At 35.2% G+C, this 26,854-nt stretch overlaps 2 long non-coding RNA genes across 2 annotated transcripts in view; both read right to left on the bottom strand.

The window, feature by feature from the left end:
- Positions 1-1,577: 1,577 nt before the first annotated feature.
- On the bottom strand, positions 1,578-4,329 carry LOC149797297 (uncharacterized). Its single transcript, XR_016421509.1, has 2 exons — positions 2,160-4,329; positions 1,578-2,096 (listed from the first exon to the last, which is right to left on the bottom strand). It is a non-coding gene; the product is annotated as an uncharacterized LOC149797297 (long non-coding RNA).
- A 6,156-nt stretch (positions 4,330-10,485) lies between these two features.
- Positions 10,486-26,854, bottom strand: part of LOC149797296 (uncharacterized) — a 32,089-nt gene continuing 15,720 nt past the window's right edge. The window contains exons 4-6 of the long non-coding RNA XR_016421508.1: positions 17,027-17,071; positions 15,428-15,511; positions 10,486-10,608 (exon numbers count right to left, since the gene is read on the bottom strand). This is a non-coding gene — a long non-coding RNA (uncharacterized LOC149797296). The remainder of the gene's footprint in view (positions 10,609-15,427; positions 15,512-17,026; positions 17,072-26,854) is intronic.

Genomic DNA, 26,854 nt, shown 5'->3' with positions numbered 1-26,854 from the left:
TTACTCTTTAATTATAAACCTCCCGAGAAAAAATGATAGTAGGTTTAGGTGGGGTCAGATGTTATGAAAATGTTCTTGGCTATAATCGCATTTCTAATCACTTGAAGGAGATTGGTGTACTTTTCTTATCAGTTACCAAACTGCTAAATATGTTAGGGATAAATGGAGTGATGGACATAGTTGCCACTCAATTTAGTATTGTCATTTTGGTGCCATTATAAAAATGACAGTAGAAATTACTAACTTTCATGAGTGTTGCAAACATGTCTCTGTCAGAATGTAAACGCAAAGATACTAAAGTCTGAAGCAGGTTGACGGACGTAGTAATGGTAACCGGTACGTGTCATGTCCTAAACAACTGTGCTCGCAGAAAATTAATCGGTAATTTGGTATTAGTAATATAGTAGATTGCAAAAATTCACAATTGCGCCTTCCATTGGTATGACCCAAGCGTTGCCACCGATTATTTTTGTTGAAATTATGCAGCGATCATTCATAAAAAAAAAATTGTCTGGGGTTTTAATTATTTGTATATTTAATGTTTTTCATTGATATTGCTAAGGAAGTTTTTCGTTTGCAAGTTTTGCAAGAATACTTAATAATGTTATGTCGCCAAGAATATGATATGAATTGCAGTAAATATTGATTCGATGAGTGCATGCATTAACGTGAGTAACACGCTAATACAGTTTATTGTATTCTACAGACGTTATGTGACCTGGATATTTATTTGTTTAATTTCATGTAAAAGATTTTTGTTATATTTGGAATGCCACTCTAAAAGCAAAAATGGAACATGAACTGCGGTTGCAGATATTTTACTTTGGTATATTAAAGCTCAGATGTGTGTTCCATAAACACAAAGGTTTACTGCTTGTGATATTCCAAAATAGAAATGTTGCATTACTGACAAATGTCTTTTCAAACGACAACTGATATAGTTTTATTGCGCAATAAAAAATATCTCAAACTCTTCAGTAAGAGGGATAATGGCGAATTACGCAGATATTCCAGTAAAGATTTTGGACAAATAGTATCCATCATTATAAATGTTTTTGCAATGTTTGCTCGTTTTACACATAAATGTTGTGATTTATTTTAGTGTGTTTATATAAAATGGAATCTTAAAGTGCTTATGATATTGATGGCAAAGTTCTGATATATTGTGAAACGGTCTATATCAACGCGATCTGTTAACTGATTTCCATAAATGGTCACTAAATCTCAATTTCTCTCGAGAATGAGACATGTAAAGAAATTTCGGAGATGACTTCAATACTGTTATTTAGTACTCACGAAATGTATTAATCGGGTGCTTCTCCTAGTGCATTCGTGACGTGACCCACTGTTCATTATCAAGATAAATACCTTCTTTTGCTAACTCCGCTGGTTTGCCATATTTTTATTTGTTTTCTTGGAGATTTATGGCTTCACAGTAGTGTATGCGGGTATATATATATATATATATATATATATATATATATATATATATATATATATATATATATATATATAAATGCTTCTCCAATGAATGTCTAGATGAAATCAATTATTTTAAAATCAGTCACAAATGGGTATATGTTTTAGTACTGTTTAATCAAGCCATCAATAACAAACATTTCTATGTATATTCATTTATTACATCAAAGTATATATAAAATAAACATTTTATTTACCAGATATAATTTTGAAATATTTCTACAAAATTTGCATTTATGTTACTTAGATGGCAATGATTGAGTGAAGTCAATGCATCTAAATAAAATCAATAGTAAATGTCTTGCATTCCCCATTCCATAATTGGGCCAAACTTTATTGTAGTTATTCTAGTAGCAATTTAAAAGCATCATTCCATAACTGGGCCAAACTTTATTGTAGTTATTCTGGTAGCAATTTAAAAGCATCATTTCCATAATTGGGCCAAACTTTATTGTAGTTATTCTGGTAGCAATTTAAAAGCATCATTTCCATAACTGGGCCAAACTTTATTGTAGTTATTCTAGTAGCAATTTAAAAGCACCATTTCCATAATTGCATAGAACTTTGTTTAAATAATTTGTGTAGCAATTTGAAACTAAAACTAACATTTTTACAAACTGTAAACAACTTTGTAATCGTTCTAGTAGCAATCTGAAACTAACACTAACATTTTTACAAACTGTAAACAACTTTGTAATCATTCTAGTAGCAATTTGAAACTAAAACTAACATTTTTACAAACTGTAAACAACTTTGTAATCATTCTAGTTGCAATTTGAAAAAATAAAGCATATTTAATCAGTTTTGTGCCTGATTGTAATGTGATTATTACTCGTTAAAACAAACTTAAACGTTAAATTGAAAATGCTCCAAAGTTTGTACACAGCTATAATATCGAACGTTTGAAAATTTATTACTTACATAGTCACATACATAGAACGATTCAATGTATCTGCATCATTGATGCATTTTCAAAATTACAAAATGTATAAAATATACACATAATTGTGTTCCTATATTTTTTTCAACTTCTCTTTTGTGAAAATATACATACTCTTTTTGTTGGAGTTTTGTTTTAAAAATCGTCATTTTCTAAGTCTCGGCTATATTTACTGCATATTTCATATAACTCGAAATGTTGTCAATTGTCAATTCATTTAGCTCTGCAAAGGTTGCGTGAGTCTCTACTTGCCATTACATGCATGAATTCCAATGCAAAGTACATACAAGTCAGAGTAAACTTGACGTTTGTTCAATCAACCATTATAACATAAATCAGCGAGCTGCAGTGTATAGATCAGAGTGATTTTCTTTCTTTGTGATTGTGTAAAGCTCAGAACTGCGTACAATTACCAAACTGCATGTCTCATGGGTAGAGTGTCTGAGAAATGAACTCAGACGAAAACATGAACTGAAGACAGCCAGATCTGTGGCAGCTGAAACATGTCATAGAAACCCACTACTGTGGAAATAATGTACGCATTAAAGTGGTTTCTACGATGCCAATGCCCGAGGACAATACAAAATAAAAGCGTATTTTATAAAATGCAAAATGCATAAATTCAACAATATATTCTAACAATATAGTGGTAGACAATTTGTCAGTAATAACGTTTTCGACAAAATTGTACAAATACAATTTTAGAACAATTTTATAGTTTGGTAAGTACTGCCAAAAGGTCTGTTAGTGTTAAAAAAACAAAGGAATTTGATCTCAGATTTCATGTAAACATGGGTTTCAACCATTGACATTTATCGGTAACATAAACAAACAGATAACTAGATTGACAAATTCATTATTAAATCGCATTCTCGTTTAATTCCGTTTTCTTTTGTTGTTCATAATTCTGTGTTTGACATTTGCGTTTTATGTTTCTTTCACAATGCTTGCTTAATATCATTTGCGTTTATTCTGCAATTCATTTGCATACCATATTCCAATTGTGCATATGTGCAAAATTCATGGAATTATATATATCTCCTGTTCTAGTGCTCGCCGCAGACATAGTTTCATTCTAATATGACCTTGACCTTCATTGAGATGTCAATGGAAGGTAAAGGGGTATAGATATGAGGACACATATTACTGAATCTAATTCAAGAGTCTTAACTTTTCTCCTCAGGATTTTTGACCCATGGTCCTACAGAAAAGTTGTAATCGGAATAGTTAAAACACGATTGTTATCTCACTTTAACATCGCTCAAGTATGAGGGTAGGTATTTGTGGATATGAAAGTGGAAAGTTTGATTATATAGGGCATGTATGATAGCTTTGTCTCTCTGGGGATTGGAACCATGACCATGCAGGAAACAACGTTAACCAAACAGTTTAAATAACCATGTCTCGCCCGATTGCTCGAGAAATGCTAAGTGTGATTTATTATGAACGGGCACGGCATACAAACTCCACATTCGAAATTTAAGCATTTAACACAGCATATATAATATGGCCATGTATTAAAAGCTTGATAGAAAACACGATCAAATATTTAATAAAAAAAACTTGATATTATGTATGGCCACTGGGAGTATACAAGTGCTTGAATATGAATGAGTAGAACGTACGGTGTAAACAAAAAAGTTATCATTTACAGGGTTTTAGACTTATGAAAAGTATACAAATTCATGAAAAAGTATACAAATTCATCAAGGCAACGTACGAAGCAGACACTTAACACAAACTTTACGTGGTTTGGGTATTTACATTATGATCAAAAGAAATCTCCATGATAAACAAAAATGAAAAGAAGACATACAATAGGCAAATTGTAAGAGAAAGCAACTATGTGTAAGTTCGATATAGGCTAGTAAACAATAAAAGATTAATTGCAGGAAATATTAAAGGCAAAGGTACCCAAAGCTCAAAGTTATATATAAAATATATATATATATATATATATATATATATATAAGGGTGTCTGGGTGGGGTGTAAACACTGCATATGAAACACTTTCTAAACTGTTATATTTGTATGCATTGTACAGAACTCAATGAGAAAGACCTTAAGTGTTTTACTTTAGGCTTTATCAGGCTGCGTTGTAAATGTAAAAATAGACAATGATTATAAATTCTATTATACAATTTTGGGGGAAGGCATAGTCTGTTCGAAATATACGGAATTGTTTTAGATTCAACATTCGAAAGATTTTATGGCCAAAACACACGTATACAGTGATGAAAATAAGAGCGTGTACACACATACATGCACATTTACGACATATTTGAATGAATGTATTCCGCCTATTGGAGAAACAAAGCAATTATAAAAAACAGCAATCATACACAATAAAGAATTGAAAGATACTTGTCCATGTTATTATAACGTTATTCTTCCTTAGAATCGCATAAAAGTAAAGTTACCATTTCCGTAAACTGAGTATTGTCCCGGCACTTAGTTTATGCTTGCTCTGTCTTCAAATGTTTTCAAAGCCACATGTACACAATACTAGTATGGTTATTTGGAAGCAAGGAAATTAGCAATCTTTCTTTCTCTTCGTTTTTTTAAGAAACAGCGAAATGACCATCTTACTGTCTCCATTATAAATACACATATTATTATCATTGATGCTTCGTTAATAGATTCCATTATTGTTTCAAATATTCCGTTAGTCACGTGTAAAGTGTAAAATAATTAATCCACATTTCACAATGGAGATGCATCTTCAATATTTTGTTTTAACATTGACCGTGAACGTTTTTATCTCAACCTATGTAGGCGTTCCTTTTAAGCACCAAAATTAATTTATATTCAAACATTTAGGTTGAGCTCAGCCACAGAGCAATTTTAAATAAATAAAAAAGAATTTCTGTTTTCAGAAGACTGACCTTAGCCTTCAGTCTACTATTTCAAAATGCACCAATAAGAGATTAGTTTGCACCAGCTACATAAAACGTGAATTTTTCATATAAATCAGATTTATGGTAGTATAAATAGGTATATCCTCTCCCCTATGACTTCAAAATCAATACTGAGTTTTCTTGTGCCAAACAATATATACGTAAGCTACTTTTATTTAAATAATGTGTTTTTTTTAGGTGTGAAGGGTATTTAGGCAAACGTTAATATGACAATACTTATTGTTAAATCGATAGTTTAGCACCAGCAAATCATTATATTGACCTATTTTCGTCTTATTGGCTCACTTAGGCGCTGAAATTTATAACATATTTAGTTGCATCAAGAAACAATGTCATGTCAAAATGGAAGCTTTCATTGGTAAAACTTAAGATCAAATGAGTTGACAAAATTAAACAGTTATAAAAGGTGGCCAGAGTAACATGATCTGTAACATCTATTCACACGTTTGATAAGAGTTAGAGACAAAGCTTGAAAATTCATTCAGAAATAAAAGGTCATTCAAACATGCGATGTAGTTATAGTGACTTTTTGCAGCAGTACATATAGCTTTTTAAGACAAACTGATGTATAGAACAATGTTTTATACAGTAAATAGTAAAGCATGTAATTTCTTTTGGTGGCACCGTTTGTTAAGCAAGAAGAGTGATTCACACTGACCTGCTTTTGATATGGCTGAGTAAGTCTTTCTGAGATTCCTTAAATGTCAGTTTTGATGATTGTAGTGAAATACAAAAAGATGTATTACAGATGTTTAAAAGTCAAGCGTGAACAATATGTCATAGTGACCTACTCATGTTAAAGTCGAGTTAATCTTCCTGAGATGTATCTTCATGAAATTCGGTGAAATGTCTAAGCTATTGATCATGATACGAATAAGCTCTACGTACGGAAGTCACCGAAGGTAGAAGTATACCAGAAATCGGCGATCACGTTAAGGTATGCTTCACTACCTTAGTAAAATTGAAAAAATAGAAAATAATTGCCTGCATAAACATATTACAAAATTAAAAGTTACATTCAACGTCATTTTAGGTTACGAGAATCGCTTTAAGACATACAAGAAATCTAAGGTCAACATGGCTTTTGGAATTGCTTTGACCGATCAAAAATCCATATCTATGCAATTAGATCGAGCTAGTTTCAGATTCTCTTTATTAAACTAATTCCTTTTCAAAATTAGAAGCTGTACGGAACCTGCAAGAATATTGTGTGGCATGCGTTTTGTACGTCCATTTTTAATCTTTTTACCTTTACATGCTGCATTAAAAAATGTGCTACATTTATTTTATCGTACTATGACCGCTACATTTCCTTTTCTTTCTAAAATGTTGGCGTCTTTACAATTATTCTGCTAACTATACTTTTTTAATCTGGACGAAAAAGAAAATATTTCAAAAAGTTTTCATATAAGGCGAAATTCCATTGAATTCTCTTCATATTAGTTTTGATATGTGGACGTGCAATAGCTTATAGGATATATAGGGTGTCATGAACATCCTCTATAATTATTGAAGTTAGTATGATATAAAAAATATGTCACAGTTACCTACTACTACATGTCTTCAGTTACTCTTTCTGATATGCATATATAACTGTAACATAAATAGGGTTCAATATGCTTTTAAACTGGTTGATTAAACATATGCGAAGTTAAAAGGAATTATATATGTTGTGACGAATTAACAACTAGGTGCCTTGTAAATACATGAATGTTTATGCCCAAATGTTTACTACCTATCTTGGTATCTGTTCAGACTCGTACAAATAAACAAATGTACAAATATACTAATAGTTGAAGATACAATATAGTACAAAGTATTTACTACTGCTACTACTATTACTACTACTACTACTACTACTACAACTACTACTACAATGTCCTTATAAATGGCTGATGCAGATTCTTTGTTAGACACTGCAAATGCCAACAGGATTAAACTTACTGTTTATTAATAAATATGGTGTTCACTTTCTGCATAATTGTATCACATTAAGTCTCATGCATGTATTTAATGTGTAGAAGTTTTAAAGGTCTACAAGGACATTTTCTCATCTTATCCCTTAAAAATTGTACCTCCTCCGTTAATTCAGATCCAATATACTCACGAGTGTCAAAATTGTTTTATGACTTAATTTCTCTCTCAGGAGTCTCTTAGAGTGCTTAAAGCGCATTTGAAAAGTGAGCAATAACCGGTACATCTAGATATATGATGCAAACTTGCTGCATTCAAACAAGCAGAAGCATGCCAAATGTGCAATTTAAATTTTGTGACATCATTGATATATCTTTTAATAATGTTGCTGAGCCTGTAACAAAGTGTACAACAGCAAAACTATTGAAGTAATTGGATTCAACGTATTGTCCCCCTAATAGGATGCAATAGTTTTTTAATACCAGTACATTCTCGCATCATCATCATGATACGGTCATCGCATCACGCCTATAATTTCGACATTGTTTAATACATTTGCAAATCGATTGATAAACAGACCACCAAATTGTTTTGTAAATTATAAATAATCTTAACTCGAAACCAATTTCAAGAAGTAATTCTCCCGAATGCCACTGGAAAAAAATTCCAACTAGAAACAGACTGCTTTGCAAAATATGCCAATAGTGGCTGTATGCATCGCTGTAATCCCATGCTATACAATCATTCTGTTTCTCCAAACAGCATAATAACCAAATTAGCATATTCATGACTATTATTGAGTAATAAATTGGGGCGACTCTAACCATGTTATCAAAGCCAATGGTATGTTCTAGTCTTGTGAGTTTTAGAATTAAGGCAGTTTGAATACAGATGTAAAGGATGGCTATTAATGATTCTGCAACTTCTTTCGCTGCAACGGAATACAGCCAGTGAGTCTGGTCATGGTTAAATAAGAAATATATGTCCGGAATTATTATGGCCACTTGATAGACATTAAAACATAAAGCACATAAAATCAACAAAACTTCATTCGGTGTTAGAGATCGATGCTTTGCAGAAGTTGTTTGTTGTGTGTTATACATAATAGCTAATAATAAATAACATTCAACAATAATAATTATTATTAAAAAACAAATGTTTAAATCTGGAAATATATCCTTATATTTGGTACCGTTGGATGTTGTATTGGTAGTATTCGAATGATTGTAATTGTTCAGAGACGTGTTTTTAAAGTTGCTGCATGCGAGAATCCAAATCAAAAGGTATGATATGCAATACAATGGAAACAAACAGTGCACCCCAAAGAAATTGAACGTCCAAAACATGCAAGATCTGTTTTGATGAAAGAGTTCTGGAGAATCCCCATACCCTATGGAATCTGACTCATCTTCACTTTCATTTTTTGGAAAGAATTCGAGCCACATTGAAATAGAAAACAACAGGAATTCTAAACGGAAAGGATACACGTATGCTAACAAACCTTCTGGTGGTATTTCTCTGTCATCTTTAATGATGAGGTCAATGCAAATTGCCACATTAGAAGCTATTCCAAGTGCTATTTGAAAGTAATGAAGACAAACAGATCTTGGCATGTAACGATTACACCTTACATGCATTATATTACTAGAAATAAAGAATAAAACGTATTGAGCCAGTATAAATATTAGACGTGACATATTCATGCAAAATTCAGACGCATTATCATAAGCAAACATGCACATGAAAACAAAAGAGATAATGGCAGGAATACCCATCAATAGATATAGAATAACCTTCCATTTCGGAATGCCTTTAGGCAAAGCAGTGCTTTCTGTCTCGTTATTACCTCGACTACAACTATAATACGATATTTGAATAGTTAACATTACAAACACTGTCAAAGTAATTAGTCCAAATTTCATGAAGTCTGAAAGGTATTGGTCCTTCGTTTCTCGTATGTCTTGCGTGAGCTCCAAGATGGTTGCAGGCGAAACCAGAGCGACGAACACAAACAATATTATCATCACAAACGTAGTTATCGGTGTAGCCTCACCTAAAATATAAAGTACTGGTCCGATTACAATATTACAAAATATAGTTGCAGTCATACCTAATGTTACTTTTAGAACAGCGTATATGTCTTTAAATGTATTTTTATTCTTCGTTGTATGTCTTTTTTTTAAGAACATCTGGAGACAGATATAGAAGCAAACCTAGGATACTTAAAAGAGTTACAACCAGAATTAAACTAATGATGCATCCGTAGCGTCATGGACATAAACAACAGTGAAAGTTTGGTGAAAGAAGTACATTTTGTATCAGTTATTAACAAAATAAAAAAACACATTAGCTGATGTTCAATTAAGTCTTTAATTTGATAGAAAAATGTTTAATACGTGACTTACTTAGAATGTCAAATCCTTTATTAGCATTATTGTGAACATATACATACAAATGAAACATGACTCGCCCCTTTTATACAGTGTAAAACCTCCCTGGAGTCGTACCCAGTGTTACACACACAGACCACGTACTTATTAGCCCATGGTAGACGATCTACATCAATATAGTACTACTACTAAAATAGAAGCATTGACTAATGAAAATTCAGAAGTGTTGAGATACTAAGGAAATGTTTCATCTCGAAATATAAATTACACAAAATGAAAAGATCACAGCAGTACTGGAAACTATCAATCTACCAATTTCATTTCTAAAGAAGTAGGCAAATGTCTATGAAATCACATTACAGACAAGATGTGGATAACAGATCCATGAACGTTGTACAAATATCAGGGAATGATGAGAACGCAGAAAACAATCCCAGAGAGATATAAGCTGGTAGTGATATTATAAAGAAGACACACTATTTATGAAGCTATGAACATATGTGGAAGTGCAGTTCCTGTACCGAATACACGAACGGTGTACTTTACTGCCAAGATACGAGTTGCCAAAATAAATAATGAGAACAGGTCACAAATGCTCTACTAAAAATACTGAAAGATGGTGCCATGTATTTTAGTAAACCGCGTAAAGACTAATCATAATTGTGACAATATATATTTTAATTCTCTGTATTCAGGTAATTATTGCTTACAAGATATTTTGCCTAGTAAAAGCCTGCATAAAATCTTCCTATATGTTCAAGTATGAATCCTGCTTACGAACAAAATCAGACGAAAGCCTGAATGTATTGACGTTTCCAATTTTGAGATGCCATCAAAGTGTTTACCGTATCTGAGGACACATGTATGTGCCCTGTAACCTTCAAAATGTGTTGCTGAAGAGGACGTGAGTTGTGATATATTAGGAACTTTATCTCTCTTGTATCTTTTGAAGCCAGACAAGTGCAACTGAAATCATAAAAACTTCGATCATATTTCATTTTTGTAAATTGTTTCTGAACCTACGAAACAATTTCTCCAGAGAATGCAATATTGCCGGTAGAAAGTCCATGATTTTTCCCCTGCCCAGAAAAATGGTTATAAATAAGATATTATATTCTAAAGTCTATTTATCCAAAGTATAATCACTCCATGAATAATTTTCCCAAGTTAACACTATAATTGAAATCAAATTAAAGTGAAGACTTTATAAAGAGATACAAATTACAGTGTGGCATGATAGTTTGGTATAGTCAACTAACCTTGACACTATAGATAGTGAGATTTTCGACTATCATTTAACCAAGAAAAATGTACCAGAGTTAGCGCAACCAGAAAATCAATTTTCATATGTATCGCCAAATGCAAATATTCACATCTGTGTGGCCAGTTCCATCGTGGTAGCACGAACTCACGAAGAACGATTAAGCAGAATAGGAACAATTATGGAAAAGCCGTAGACAATTGGACAGACCCCAACAAAGGAGAGAAATAAACTTCTTTTTGCAGCAAGCAGGTAATTCAAAACAGACGGTGTGTTGAATTCAGGAAATGCAGTATCGTCAAGTAGTGTTGGCTCCACGTTATACATTGAAAGTTTCCTCTAGAGGAGGAACGCAGCTAGATGAACTCTCAAAAATAAGCTACATCCACTGCACATATTTTCTTAGGATACGACGTAGAAATAGTTTTTCAGAACAAAGAACCTAACTGTCAACAGTTGGTGAAAGAATGTTTAAAGCTTGTTTCCACAACGAGACCAATGAAATCTTTTTTAGGATCCACATTGAAAAAGTTGTACGGCAAAACGTAATATTGACTCCAGTTTGGAAAGTTAAAGAGACTATGTCATCGAAATGTCTGAATACTAATATGATCGACGTTTTAAATTCGATCCAGAATTTAGAAGTATCAAGGAAGAATACGATTACGATGTGGTGGAGATCGAACCTTTGAATCAACGGGACAGTTTGTAAGGAGGATGAACCAATGTTACATGTTTGCTGCACGAAATTGACGAATCTCAAGGAGAAAAAATAAAATGCATCCATGTGTTTTCGGTGTATCCTTGGGAGTGTAAAAATATGCTCGATTCATCAAGAAATTGTAGGAGAAGTTGTGCACATTCGCAAATTCGAAGTTTTGTTCAGATGTAAGGTTTTGCCACCATCGAACTTGTACCGTCCTTTCTTACCTCATTATTGACATGGGAAATTGATGTTTCTTTTATGATGTAATTGTGATTATCGTATTGAGACTCGAATTATTTCATGATCTCGACCGTGGATACATATTGTTTAAAGTGTAAGAAATGTTGAACTTCCCTAGCACAGAACAATAAAAATAGGACCACAATTCAAATCCCTTAATTGTTTCGGGGTACGTCAATGAACATCTAAAAGTAAAGCAAGAAGTTTGAGGCTATCTTTCTTGGTGTCACTGTATAAGACAAAGATGAATTTTAGGAACAGTATCGATTTATATGAGGGATCATCTTGGAATAAGTGGAACACAACGAAGGATGACTCTCATTTGCAAACGTCATGTGCAATTGTTTTTGGGGAAAACGTGCACAACGTCTGACATTGGTAACGACCAAACATGGGAAAGATGCAAGTCAATACATTCATCTCATCGATGATAAAATGAACCTCATAAAAATCATACGCGAAGATTTGATCTTGGTGAATTAAGAAGTCCCCGAGCTCGCACACCAGCGACATTGGCAATGTTATCATTCTGCTTATGTGACAGCTAAAGCCAGTTTAAAATTGTATCCTGTCTTGGAATTTTTAGGAGATCGAGTTGATTGCTTTGACATCAATAGTTGGATATACAAACTAGTTGCTATCACCCACAGGTCGAAGACAAACATTTAGGAACTTGGGCTAGTTTGTGTCTTGTCAGGAATTGGCCTAACAATTATAGCTACCTTTACCAAGATAAACATGGACAACTTGATACCAAACGTAAAGTAAAAGGACCGGCACAGAACTATCGTTCTAGGCAAGTGATAAACTCTGCTGTCTTTAAAGAAGCATAAAGTCAGGAGAAGATGAAGACTTTCGTGTCAAAATGGTGGAATCCTCTCAAGATTGTAATTTTGTCAGGTCATCAAATCGTAAATCAGTTCTTGGGGACAAAATGTGTATCAGATCGTTTACGAAAATCGAGTACGACCTTCCATTCACAAAACCTTCCAGACTAAAAAAATTCCAAGTAAGATCTTTAAGAGTAAAGAACGCTCGCCAAGAATGCAGAACTCGACACAGAAACGTTATGAAGGGAACCACCTATTCCAGGTTCAGTTAAGTGGAGTGAGTTGCTACAAAACCATAGTGATGATGTACTGTGCGATATGAGCGATGCAGCACAACCTTACTGTTCCACATTTGCAGCGTTGCCATTCACGTACCTATCTAAGTATCTCATCCATGCAGTCGCAAACCACCTAGGATGCCCACAAGCTCATTGTGAATCCCAACTCATTGAAGAATATTCGTTTCCCGTGGGTTTACCTGGGTATTGTAATTTTGAAAGTCGAGTCCAGACATTTCAAAATGAAATGACTGAAATATCTGAAAAGACCTGTTCCCGAAATGTTTAGCAAGAGCTGGAATTTGTCCACTTGAGAGATGAGGATATATATGCTTCAGTTGTGATGTGAAACTTCACTAATGGGAGTATAAAGGTCTTTTTTGAAGATTACAGATGGTCACCGTGCTGTCACTACCTTCCTTTTCGTAATCCAGAATAAATCATTTGAAGCTACGAAAACGCACTTAAGGGACTATGTACAGATTCAAATGAAACACACAGAACAATTGCATTCGAAATGACATAAACTTTTCGATCACTGAATGATCTAACAACACTGATTACTTGTAAAATGTTCCAATGGTAAGACATTGATAAACTTGAAAGACCTTATAAGACTTGCTATGCCACGGACTTCTGTCATCAGTATTGCACCAAATATCGTTGAAGGAAGTCAGAATAACTTTTAACATACCTGATTCCGCAAAACTAAAAGATTCCTTCGAATTTTGGACGGTGTGTCATGTACTTGTGCAATTTATTTGCCTCAAATACAAAGTAAAAATACAAGAGACACTTACAATATTGTGAACAAAATTCCAAATAATCTTTAATGTCCTATCACAGTCTAAAACCATAGAATGTTCAGAGCGAATTTAAATAGCCTTGAATATCCTGATCTACGAATGATACAATAGAGGATGTCTTTGAATTAATTCACAAAGTCCAAAAATGATGTATTAGTCCAAAATGTCAATGAATAGTTTAGTATTCCAATGAATAAAGTAAATAAATAATTCCGACGATAAACCTGATGTAAGTGTAAACAAGACTGGCTATGAACTCAATTGCTAGCAAACATCTTGTTTACCAAACTAACCATAATCTGAGCTACAGGCTACAATCATGGCCAAACGTTAGGCATACAATATAAACTACATATGCATAACAATTAGGGACTCCGTTTCTTGATTTATTTTACCAGCCGACCGCCAAAACACTATATATGCAAGAAAAACTCCTTGTGTTAATATCGCCACGTCCTTACCCCTGTCTGCCGTGTGAAGAAGCCATTTGTTGTACGATATCGACTTTTCGCACTTAGCAGCAAGTGGGCATAGTTAGGTCGTTGCACCAACAGACTAACGGTTAAAATGAGGTGTCGTGAATGGAGAGAACTTAAATTTGACACTTGGAAGCAAGAGGTGATTGATTATGCCAATGACGCCGTGTGTGTGTGTGTGTGTGTGTGACTGATGAATGAACGAAAACATGCACTTTATTTTTAGCAATGTGAATATTTTATGTTGCACAATGAAGAAAATGCGAACTTTCCTTTAATCTGAATATTTTGCACCATGAAATAAAATAATAAACTCTATTTTGGAAATGTGAATATCGTTGCTGAACCATGACAGTAAAACCATGAACTTTTTTATATATCTTGCACCATGAAGAAACAATTTGTTATACCATGAAAGAAAAGCGTGAACTTTTCTTTTTGAAATACACATTATTTCATGAAATAAAAGTTTTGAAATGTAAATATTTTATGCCATGGAAGAAAAATATGACTTTGTTTCATTCAAATGTAAATATATTTTGTGGTACTATTAAAGAAACATGTGAATTGTAGAAAATGTCTTGTGTTCATGATAATACTTTATTCAAAATAGGCCAACACTCTTTGTTGAATTTTATCTACTTATTCTTTTGATAAGTGAACATTCATAGACCTTTACCTAATTTTTAAATTACACTACAATTGAAACAGATTTGGTGTAAAATATTCTCTTAGCGATGACTTAGCTCTTTGTTGGTAGAATGCTACTAAAGTGTTTTGGACGGTAAAATGCCACCTCAAGATATTAGCTCCTAACTGGTTTGCGTACTGATTACTCAATGTAGAAACTGTGCGTAATATTTCCTTGCTCTTTTTTGCTGATGGAACCAAGTTAGGACCCAGTCAAGTGGTTTGTACACTATTCAGCAGAGACGATCAAATGCATGTCGCGAAGACGATGGACTAATGCGAATCGGACTATAGGAACTGCGGAGAGAATTAATTAAAACAGTAGGAAGAAAATTCCATTACAAATCGTAATAAACAATTCCATTATAAGTCCTAATCATTTTGTCATTAATAAATATATTGCGAACCTGACTAAATCATAACATACACGAAATGAATATTTGTTATTAGAATTTTTAGCGCTAAAAGTTGGCACAGTAGGGAAAGACACTATTTTACCATGAACACGTGGTTGAATCCTCGTAGAGCTGATGTTGGTTGGGGATCTGGAGACAGGAACTGGTATTCCGTTATCCTCAACTTCTGGTTTGAGTAAAAATCATAACATTAGATTTTACTAATATACTGACCGAGGTCAGCTAATAACTGGATTTTATATCAATATTTCATGAGTTTTTTGAGCATTAAGCATTAATTTTGGATTTGCTGGCTATTAAGCTTTTCCCGGACTTAATTGGTTTGATCCCTATCAAAATAAGCCTTTTATTGCACTGAACATTAGTATTTGATCAATTGGCTTTTCAACGTTCCCGGAATTGATTGGATTGATCTCCACCAGTATTGCCTGTTTGCATGTTTTGATCAGATCTCACAAGATATTTAGCCCACATTTGACCAGATTGTCCATTCTGAACATTAACATATATAAATCAATCTTGTACAATTAACAATACTTCGTCCCCAACCCTTGCTGTAACCGTACATGGGCATATTCTAAACTACATAAGATATTTTTCAATATGTAATCCAAGGTTTCCACTCTAAATTGACCCTTGACATATTAAACCATACAACTATATTCCAAAATTCAGTTTTAATAAAACATCATAATCTTATTTTGACAAGTACTTGAAATGTAGAAAAAATGACATCTTTTTATTCACACATGTTTTGCATACATGTATATAAGATAAAATAGTATCTATGGTGATATATACTTTACTTTGCATAATTTTTTAAAGAACATTTCCTAGTTGTTTCTTAATGGTATTTTCTATCATTTATAATTTATTAAACATCTTTCATATATCATTAAATAGAGTAATCACAAAACAGTAATGACTGTGTGTTGTCCTGGGGTTTCCATTTTCCATTTTTAATTTGGCACCTATTAATCCTGTTACAGAATGAAATATGGTACTTTAATATTAGAAAACCGCTGGATATGTTGCAGAATCAACATTTCTTGGCGAGTTATTCCTATACTTCTACTGTTTCCGCTGTATAGCCATCTCAATAATACTATATTGGTTTTATCTATTTACTTCTTTTTCAAACAATGGGTACGGAAATTCCGTCTTAGCACAACTAACATTTAAAATATGTGTATGATTTGAACTGATTGCTATGATTATTTTCCTATGCATCGGATAAGAAACAGATATACATATTTAAGAGGGTTTCATCTGGGACAAGGAAGACACATTTTGTGGGAATCTTCATTGTTTATTTCTATTGATTTGAAAGCAAAACCTTGTTATAAGTTTGCTAAATTAGACTGCTAATATGAAGTCTGTTGTTGTGCTTACTTCTTAAATCTAGCCAAATGCAATGATTGTCGGTATAATTTTTTAGCACTTATATACTATTGTTATTTTGCATTTTGCCCTTCATTGAAACAAATACTTAAAAAGCAGTTGTATCACCTGAAACAATTACAATGAGCCAAGTTTTGTAGTCCTTTTAAAATCATCAATAATGTTATTATGTTCTCTGTGTCATATCAACTGCAATCGCCTGATGGCAAGGAACTTGGGTCAGTACCAGACTAATGATGTTCTCTCTCTCCCTCTCTCTCTCTCTCTTGTAGTGACTCACCTTCATGAATATCTTCTTCTATTTCATGAGGTTCATATTTCCTTTCTGCAAAGATCAATATAAAGTGGATTTTCAAAAGTGTGTATTAACGTTCAATTATGTTTGTTATTATTATGTTGTTTATTATTATTATTATTATTATTATTATTATTATTCAATATACTGTTGTGGAAAAAAGCTCTTCAGTCTTGAGATAGTGTGAACAATACTGACAACTGACAAAATGAATTACGTATAATATGAATCAAGGACAAAAAAATTAATATAACAAAATTCACCGTGAGTAACAAAATTATAAGAATACAGGTCCATTAAAAAAATAATTAAACAAGTACATTGCAATTTTGTATCAATAATAAGTTTATTGCATATTATTAGGTAAATCAATCTATCCAATATCCATATTATATGCAAAAATTAATTTTAAAAATATCCTTAATCTGTTATGGAATGATCAGTTAATTTGGGAAAGAGTGTTACTTTGTTACATATCTGTATTTCAAAAGAAAGTATTATTATTATTATTATTATTATTATTATTATTAGAGCTGTTGTTGTTGGCAGTAGTAGTAATATTTAACTTGAAATATTGATTGCTCCAACTTCGGCTGATAACCCGTTCAACATAATTAAGAAACAAATCGAATTTAACTTCAATGCAAGTACGTTTTACTGATGCTTCAAAGTTAATTGAACAATAATTCATGTGAAACATAAAAAGGATTCTGCGAAACACTAATAAGCTTCGTCTTTTTTAAGATTATGTTTAATGAGTCTTGTTACAGCAAGCAAAGTAGGTGGGTGGGTGAGTGGTTAGATCTGCTTATAGGTTTGGGATCTTACTGGTGTCCAGTGTGTAACCCTATGTACAGTGTCATTGACTCTGGTTTTAAGGTCAAACCGAAACCGATAAATCATCTCCCCCTACAAATCTGTGTTGATACTGATGGACGATATACCGCTAGTCAATCTTATTACAGATGTGGGACTGATTTTCCGACCAGTGGCGTCGCTAGGGGAGTGCGGGAGGTGCGGACCGCGCCGGGTGACACCATCTCAGAGGGGTGACACCAAAATGAAAAATTGCAAATTTTATAGAGCTCACACTGCTCGGTCTAGTCGGATTTCATAAGCGGATAACCGATCATAGTTAAATACATGACTTGCAGGCACAGGGTGCCACCACGCAGTCTGCAGAGCGTCTGGTGCTTATTTGAATGAGATTCAGAGCTGGTCGGAGCAAAATCTGGAGTTATTTGCGAACGCGTTAATTAATGAGGTAGAATAGATTTGGAGTCCCACGCAGGAGAGAGCGTGTTCAGCCATGCAGGTGCTCCTGCCTTCTCCTTCTCCTTGCGAGCGCCTCCATAGGTCGAGTGCGCGAAGCGCACGAGGTACCATCATTGCCTCCAATTAATGACGTTTGGTGTCACGTGCAGACGTTGTTTACATACTCGTTTTTATCAAAATAATAACTTTTGTGAAATTTTTAATTTGTATCACTAACCTATTTTAAAGTAAATTAGAACAGGACAGAAATTTTATAATAGATAAACAGCGAAGAAAGCTTACACTCAAAAAAGTGAGTATTACATTTTTATACTGTGGACTTATTTTAAGAAGAAGATTTGTGATTTGTCATTTTGATTTTTTACGTAGCTTTAACAATTTTTCAGTCATATCGCTACAATGTCTGCAGTGTGGCAGTTTATAGTGATGTCTAGCACTGGGGCATCATGCCGCAGACATGTAGCATGATGTCCCACCCAGTTACATTATAGTAGTGAATGGGGATACCCTAGCGACAATGGGACTTTAATGTTAAAATAGGGAGGTTGTACCCTGGCGACAATGGAAAATTTAACATTAGAGAAAAAAGTTTGTACCATGGCGACAATGGGAATTTAAGATGGGGAATAAATCGTGGGACTGTTGAGCGACAAGGGGAATTTAACATGGGGAATATATTTTGGGACTGTTGAGCGACAAGGGAAAATGGAACAGGGTCGGGACCCTATTAAAATAGGGTCCCGGCCTGATGGGTCTATGGAAATGGAACAGGGGAGAGGGATATAAAACACACACACACACACACACACACACACACACTCACATAAAAAACTGAAAAGGGCCTTTGGTTTTATGTCAATATATCCTTAATATTATATCGTGGATAAACACCCATGTATCTATTTATAGCCATAATCAGCTTAAATTCATATGAAATCCCACTATCTATTTATAGCTCCAACTTGTGGGTTATTCCTTTGGAAAATCCCACTATCTTTTTATAGCCTCAACTTGAGTGACGTTCCTGTTTATGAACTCTAGTACATATGTATAGCTACAACCTGTGGAAATCCCCAAATCCATATTTATCGTCTTAAAATTTCCAGCGTCAGTGACGTCACTGTACTGAACACTAGGGATAAATGGCAACAGTGTTGCAAGTGGCTGACCTGAATACGCGCTACTATAGGTAGGTAGGTAGAATTTATTTGATAGGGATAAGGGGAGTTTTATAGGGACAAACAGAGACCAATGCACACACACACACACACACACACGCACACCACAGAGGGAAGAAGAAAAAACAAAGTCACACAGGGAAGAGGAAAAAACCAACAAACATACTATCCAGACGTTCTTACATTAACACACACACACACACACACACACACACACACACAAACACACACAGATCGAAGAATAAAACCAAAATTAAAATATACTATCCATACAAACGTACGCTAACGCATACAAACTCCAAATATACTATCCATACCAACGTACGCTAACGCATACAATCCCCAAATATACTATCCACACAACGTCACTAACGCGTACAAACCCCAAATATACGATCCACACAACGTCGCTTACTCATAAAAACCCCAAACATACTATCCACACAACGTCGCTAACTCATACAAACCCCAAATATACTATCCACACAACGTCGCTAACTCATACAAACCCCAAATATACTATCCACACAACGTTGCTAACGCATACAAACCCCAAATATACTATCCACACTCGGGAGGAAGAAGAAAAAAAACAATCAAATATACGATCTACACAACGTACGCGAACACACACACACACACACACACACAAACACACACACACACAAACACACACACACGCACACCACACAGAGGGAAGAAGAAGAAAACCATTATACACTATCCACACGGAGTGAAGAAATAACCCTTTATATATACTATCAACAGAGAGTGAAGAAAATAACCCATTATATTCCATCAACACAGAGTGAAGAAGAAAAAGGTTTTTGAAAGCACCTAAGCCCTCACCTGCAATGACCAACTCTGCCAAACACCTACACCCCACCCCCAACACTACAAAACCCATTTAACCCGTTATTTTATGGCATCAGTGTGTGATTTAGGAAACATCAAGACACAAAATAATGGATGAATAGACTGACTATTGTTTACCGACTTGCATGCCTAAAGAGCGTGCGTGAAGGAAAACATCCTTCCATTTCAATTCTAACTAAAACATGATCCAGAGGGATAGAGAGAGGCGAAAGAGCACAATTTCATAAAGTGTGAGTAAAAACAAAACACGCCATCCTTATTATACAATGTCAAGACCAAGTGATACTTACGTTTTCTTTCTGGTCTATTCTCTTTTAGAAGGTAGTATGAAATTTCACATCAGGGCCAACGCATCGGCTCACATTGTCAATTTTTCCATTTCCATGTCTTTACTGGCACAAGTTCTTCCTCATCTTCAATTTCTTCTTCTTCTGAATCCCTCTTCTCTTTTCGTCTTGTTTCTGTTTCTTCTCTTTTCTCTTAGGGCACTCTGGATCCCAGTGTCCTTTCTCCTGACAACGATATTAGGTATCTTGACTTTTGTCTCTCTTTCTTAGACGAAGCAGGTATTCTGGAGACAAATACCCATTTACCTTTGCAGATATAGCATACTTCATCAGCACTTACACACTTTTGTATGACTCTCATCAAATCAACGACCAAAAGAGTAAGTTTGTTTGCCACTGTCGCCTGTGAATTATGCTTTCGTATGACTTTTAGCATATATTTGGCCAGCAGGTCGATCTGTGCTGACTCTTCCATCTTCTTGATCGTTTGAGAGTGGAATAAATACTTTGACGCTAAGACACTCTACTTATATACAGGGACCTGCTGCGTATGAAACCTAGTCAAATGTAATTTTGCAATAAGATGAAACGATTTCATTGAGAAAGTAAAAGGCAATGACGTGCCGTGTCGCCTCACACAAGACCTGAAGTGTTAGCTCAGATCCGTGTCAGCGATTTCGAAGACGACATAACTGAGCTTTAATCAATGCTCTCCATTTTTGCCACAAAACCACGAGTCCTGATTCACGCCAAAAGAAATTTCGTTCGGTCCATAAAAAATAGTATCACATCTGAGAAACGCAAAAACGAACTTCCAGAAAACTGAGAACGACGGCTTACACCTACAACGTGAAATGTATGAGTTCAAGTAGTGCGTAAAACCTAGTCAAATTAAATTTTTATAGTCAAGACGAAACGATCTCTTTTCGGAGAAGAAAGCAGACTCCAAGCGACAATGGCGATCAGTGTCACACAACATTTTTCAAAATGTGTATTATTAGAGGTTTGTTCTAGCGATCTGCACGGTTAAATTAAATGTTGATGTATTTTTGCAATAAGACGGACACAATTTCCATGGGATCGCCCACGGTACCATTGTTCGTGCATTAGTTTAATTTTTTTAAATATTTTTGTATATAAATCGCCTATAGGATAGACCCAGTAAAGCATGTCCATTCTCGTCACTGTGTGAATAGCTACTCAAGTCAATTCGAAGTGAACGCGGTAAGAAAATAAGTATAGCCAATGAAATGGCTTACAATGGATGATGCATTGTTTTGTTCTAGGACTGTGTGGCATAATAATCCCTATGCTCTTGCGTTGTTACCATTACAGTGCAGACAGACTGGAATGTGAACTTACAAGCCCTCTTTGTGTATTGTACCATTTCTTCTTACCACATTAAAATACTGAGCGTCACAGTATTGGTTCGCGTTTTCAAGCTGACCATTTTTTTATATCTTACTTAAACATTTTAACATAAACACTCACACTCACATCGGTAGAGTCAGAACAGACGTGTTACAGTATTGAGGGGCATGTTATCTTTTTTTTTTCTTCAAACTAATAAATTTGGGGCTTGTATGAAGTAAAGAACCGAACGTACAGTGAACCTCAAGGATGATGACCCAGTCTGTCTGTCTATTGATGCGTGTTTTTACTTAAGAAGAAATATGATCTCTAAAACACAAAGAGATACGGCAAGCATGATTAGAATGAACACAACGATGTTTTCCTTCACGCCCGTGTAATTTAGAGTTTCAATCCTCTTTCAAGACAAACTTGGTCTCCTTTTGTAGGGCTTGAAATAAAAATAAAAAAAACTGAAAAATCTTAAGCACTTTGCTATAGATAATTTCATCAACAGACTAAACAACATAAATACCGTTACAACTCTAGAAAGCCTTAAATCTTCTATCAAAAAGAAATGCATCAAAAAATTAAAGATTAACGATAACTAACCAATGAAACCGAATTTAACAAAGGCAATGACATGTGAAGAAATGTCTCTCACTTTGGAAAGGTAGGCGAATGTAATCTGTTGTTGTTGTTGTGTTTAACGCCATTTTTTCAGCACACGATAGGCTATACATGGCGGCCAGTATTAATGGTGGAGGAAGAATCCGAGAAAACCCCGGAAAGAACCACCGACCCACGAGAAACTACTGGCAAGCTTTCTCACATACCCACATTGGCCGAATCCGAGACTCGAACCCACGCAGAGGTGAGATGGCAGTGATCCGTAACGGAGAGCGCTTTAGAACACTCGGCCACTCGGGGCCCCTGTAATCTGTCATGCACCATCAACTTGAAAAAAATTATAAACAGAGAGAAATAAGAATTCAAAATTCAGTTTTTTGTTTTTTTTTCAAAATTGTTTCGTTTCTTTTTTCTTTTTTGGAACAAATCTAAGAACTAATATAGAGTGGAAAAGGGAAAATGCACATAAAAGCTTTGATATTTCTGAAAAAATGAGGGGATATTCCTAATGTTCATAATCACCTATATATGCTTGGACTTGTCTGTGACTTATCCACAAAACAAGATGTACATATTTCTGGTCAAGCTGCAAGTGTGTGCGTGTTTTGGAAAATGGTAAAAATTGGATATACAATTTTCTTGTGACACTTATAAAGTGAAGAGTCTGTGCAAGTGTCAAAAGCCAAAGTCATATAAGTTTTGTATTTTGTACGGCTTGTAAAGATTTCCACTTTAGAAAATGTGAAGTATCACAAGTTATTATCACAAACAGAAGTGGAACATAGGGGCTTGCAAGAAAGAAAATAACCCAGACAGTTGGTGTCATCAAGAGTGCTAGAGACGGTACCCGAACTTGCTTGCTTGCTTACTTGAATTAAAGTGATTTTCGCTCCAATGGAGCATGTATCACTGATTTAATCACGTACCGCGTGATTTTTAATTACTCCTGGGGAAGGAAAGAGAGCCTCATCCCCTAGGCTTTTATGTACTCACAGACTACTTTTAAATTTAGCCACTCAGGTGTAGGGCTAACTAGTCCTTAACAATCTGACGGAAAGGCTTTAAACATGAGTGGGAATAGTCTCACCACACACTCATTTTTCTTAGTTGGTTTGAAATGCCTCAGGTGTCAACCCAAGCAGTATGTAAAGCCAGCTACGATTGGTCGTAGCGATGACGTCACATTAGGACACATGGGCGTGTGGCAGGTGGAAATCGTTCCACATTCTGCCATGTGTACGATGTCCGAGCGTGGTAAAGGAGGTGTAAAGGTGCTCAGCAAGCCAGCGATGGATGTTAAGTACTCCCCAAAACGCCAGACCGTACTTATTTCAAATCAAGTCCCGTTTTTGCTAATGGACAATAAAAAGTACCAATAATGTGTTTTCCACCTGTGCAATTAGTTCAAATATAACGAGTCTGTTAAATTTCCTACTTCCTAACGTATCTATTTAATATTAGTACTTAATATACATAAAAATAACCATACTGGTCTTATTTAAATTAATATGTCCAAGCGACATATACAAGTTTTGTCACTGTTAGGTTTAACAAGTTAAGTTTGTTGTGGTGTTCCAATGGGTCAAGTTTGTTTCGAGAATAGTTTAGTCAAGGAGGTATACCAACCCAAATATGGTTCCCTATTTAATAAAAGGCAATCTTTTGGAGCCCTTAAAAGGGCTTTTTTTCTGCTAGAAGGTACCACGTCTCTCTTTCGCCCTCACGATCTTTCCCGCACTCCTAGTCTCATGATTCTTGATATCAGGAAATGCGTAGCCATGGTGGGCGACAATGTAAGCAGCAGCTTCTACAAGTTGACTGACGGGGTATCCAAAAAAAAAGAAAAAAAAACCGCACAGACCTAAAAGAAACACTCACTCACTTTTTACTAACCATCACTATTTTAAAAATTTTGATAGGAGACGGAAACGAAGGGCTTAGAGTCACACTTTCTAACCAAGATAAAGAAATCATGTGCTTATAGACTCACTTCTGTTTTTTTTTTTTTTGTTGTTTTTTTTTTTGTGATAATATGGATAATGTAAGTTCGGGTACAACGAAATTAAAATAATTAGACCCAGAACTCGGTGTGGAGGGAAGAAATATACCCAACAGCAGCGGGAGCTAGAAATGCAGACCCAGCCAGTTAGCACTCCACCCACCTCGAGACCACAAATAACATCTAGTCAACAGCCGACTATACCTAACAAACAACCCACCCCGGAAAGAGTGGTGGCAGAACAAAGGGCCAATTATGTTAGACAAAAGGTATGGCAAACTCAGACTCAATTATCGGAGGCACTACGTTCTTCTCTCACTCCGATACTACAGGCAATCCCAGCTGAAATAACAACCACAACAACAATAACAGCGACAGACACCATCGCAGCGGATTTGAAACTATCTACCTCAACTGAAGAATTAGTATCAGAACCAGAAGAGGAAATAGAGGCGGTTGAGGAGGAGGAGGGGGACGCTGACCCTCGTTGAGAAGTACACCGAAATTGGGCTAGATCAAGCATTGTATGACGTCAACAAAGCAAAGCAGTGTATAAGAGCCATACAATACGTTGCCTACAAATCTCTAGACACCTTTAAACCAAGACCTTCTCAATGGGGATTTGGGGTCAGAGTTCTCCCCCAATTCTACAGACAAGCCTACACTGGATACCCCCTCAGTCAACTTGTAGAAGCTGCTGCTTACATTGTCGCCCATCATGGCTACGCATTTCCTGATATCAAGAATCATGAGACTAGGAGTGCGGGAAAGATCGTGAGGGCGAAAGAGAGACGTGGTACCTTCTAGCAGAAAAAAAAGCCCTTTTAAGGGCTCCAAAAGATTGCCTTTTATTAAATAGGGAACCATATTTGGGTTGGTATCCCTCCTTGACTAAACTATTCTCGAAACAAACTTGACCCATTGGAACACCACAACAAACTTAACTTGTTAAACCTAACAGTGACAAAACTTGTATATGTCGCTTGGACATATTAACTTAAATAAGACCAGTATGGTTATTTTTATGTATACTAAGTACTAATATTAGATAGATACATTAGGAAGTAGGAAATTTAACAGACTCGTTATATTTGAACTAATTGCACAGGTGGAAAACACATTATTGGTACTTTTTATTGTCCATTAGCATAAACGGGACTTGATTTGAAATAAGTACGGTCTGGCGTTTTGGGGAGTACTTAACATCCATCGCTGGCTTGCTGAGCACCTTTACACCTCCTTTACCACGCTCGGACATCGTACACGTGGCAGAATGTGGAACGATTTCCACCTGCCACACGCCCATGTGTCCTAATGTGACGTCATCGCTACGACCAATCGTAGCTGGCTTTACATACTGCTTGGGTTGACACCAGAGGCATTTCAAACCAACTAAGAAAAATGAGTGTGTGGTGAGACTATTCCCACTCATGTTTAAAGCCTTTCCGTCAGGTTGTTAAGGACTAGTTAGTCCTACACCTGAGTGGCTAAATTTAAAAGTAATCTGTGAGTACATAAAAGCCTAGGGGATGAGGCTCTCTTTCCTTCCCCAGGAGTAATTAAAAATCACGCGGTGCGTGATTAAACCAGTGATACATGCGCCATTGGAGCGAAAATCACTTTAATTCAAGTAAGCAAGCAAGCAAGTTCGGGTACCGTCTCTAGCACTCTTGATGACACCAACTGTCTGGGTTATTTTCTTTCTTGCAAGCCCCTATGCTCCACTTCTGTTTGTGATAATAACTTGTGATACTTCACATTTTCTAAAGTGGAAATCTTTACAAGCCGTACAAAATACAAAACTTATATGACTTTGGCTTTTGACACTTGCACAGACTCTTCACTTTATAAGTATCACAAGAAAATTGTATATCCAATTTTTACCATTTTCCAAAACACGCACACACTTGCAGCTTGACCAGAAATATGTACATCTTGTTTTGTGGATAAGTCACAGACAAGTCCAAGCATATATAGGTGATTATGAACATTAGGAATATCCCCTCATTTTTTCAGAAATATCAAAGCTTTTATGTGCATTTTCCCTTTTCCACTCTATATTAGTTCTTAGATTTGTTCCAAAAAAGAAAAAAGAAACGAAACAATTTTGAAAAAAAAACAAAAAACTGAATTTTGAATTCTTATTTCTCTCTGTTTATAATTTTTTTCAAGTTGATGGTGCATGACAGATTACAGGGGCCCCGAGTGGCCGAGTGTT

The sequence above is a fragment of the Sinohyriopsis cumingii genome, chromosome 6, assembly GCF_028554795.1.
Source record: "Sinohyriopsis cumingii isolate HCF-2022 chromosome 6, ASM2855479v2, whole genome shotgun sequence".
In the NCBI taxonomy this organism is placed as follows: domain Eukaryota; kingdom Metazoa; phylum Mollusca; class Bivalvia; order Unionida; family Unionidae; genus Sinohyriopsis; species Sinohyriopsis cumingii.
The sequence above is the reverse complement of the archived record's forward strand: the minus strand, read 5'-3'. Positions and strand labels throughout refer to the sequence as shown.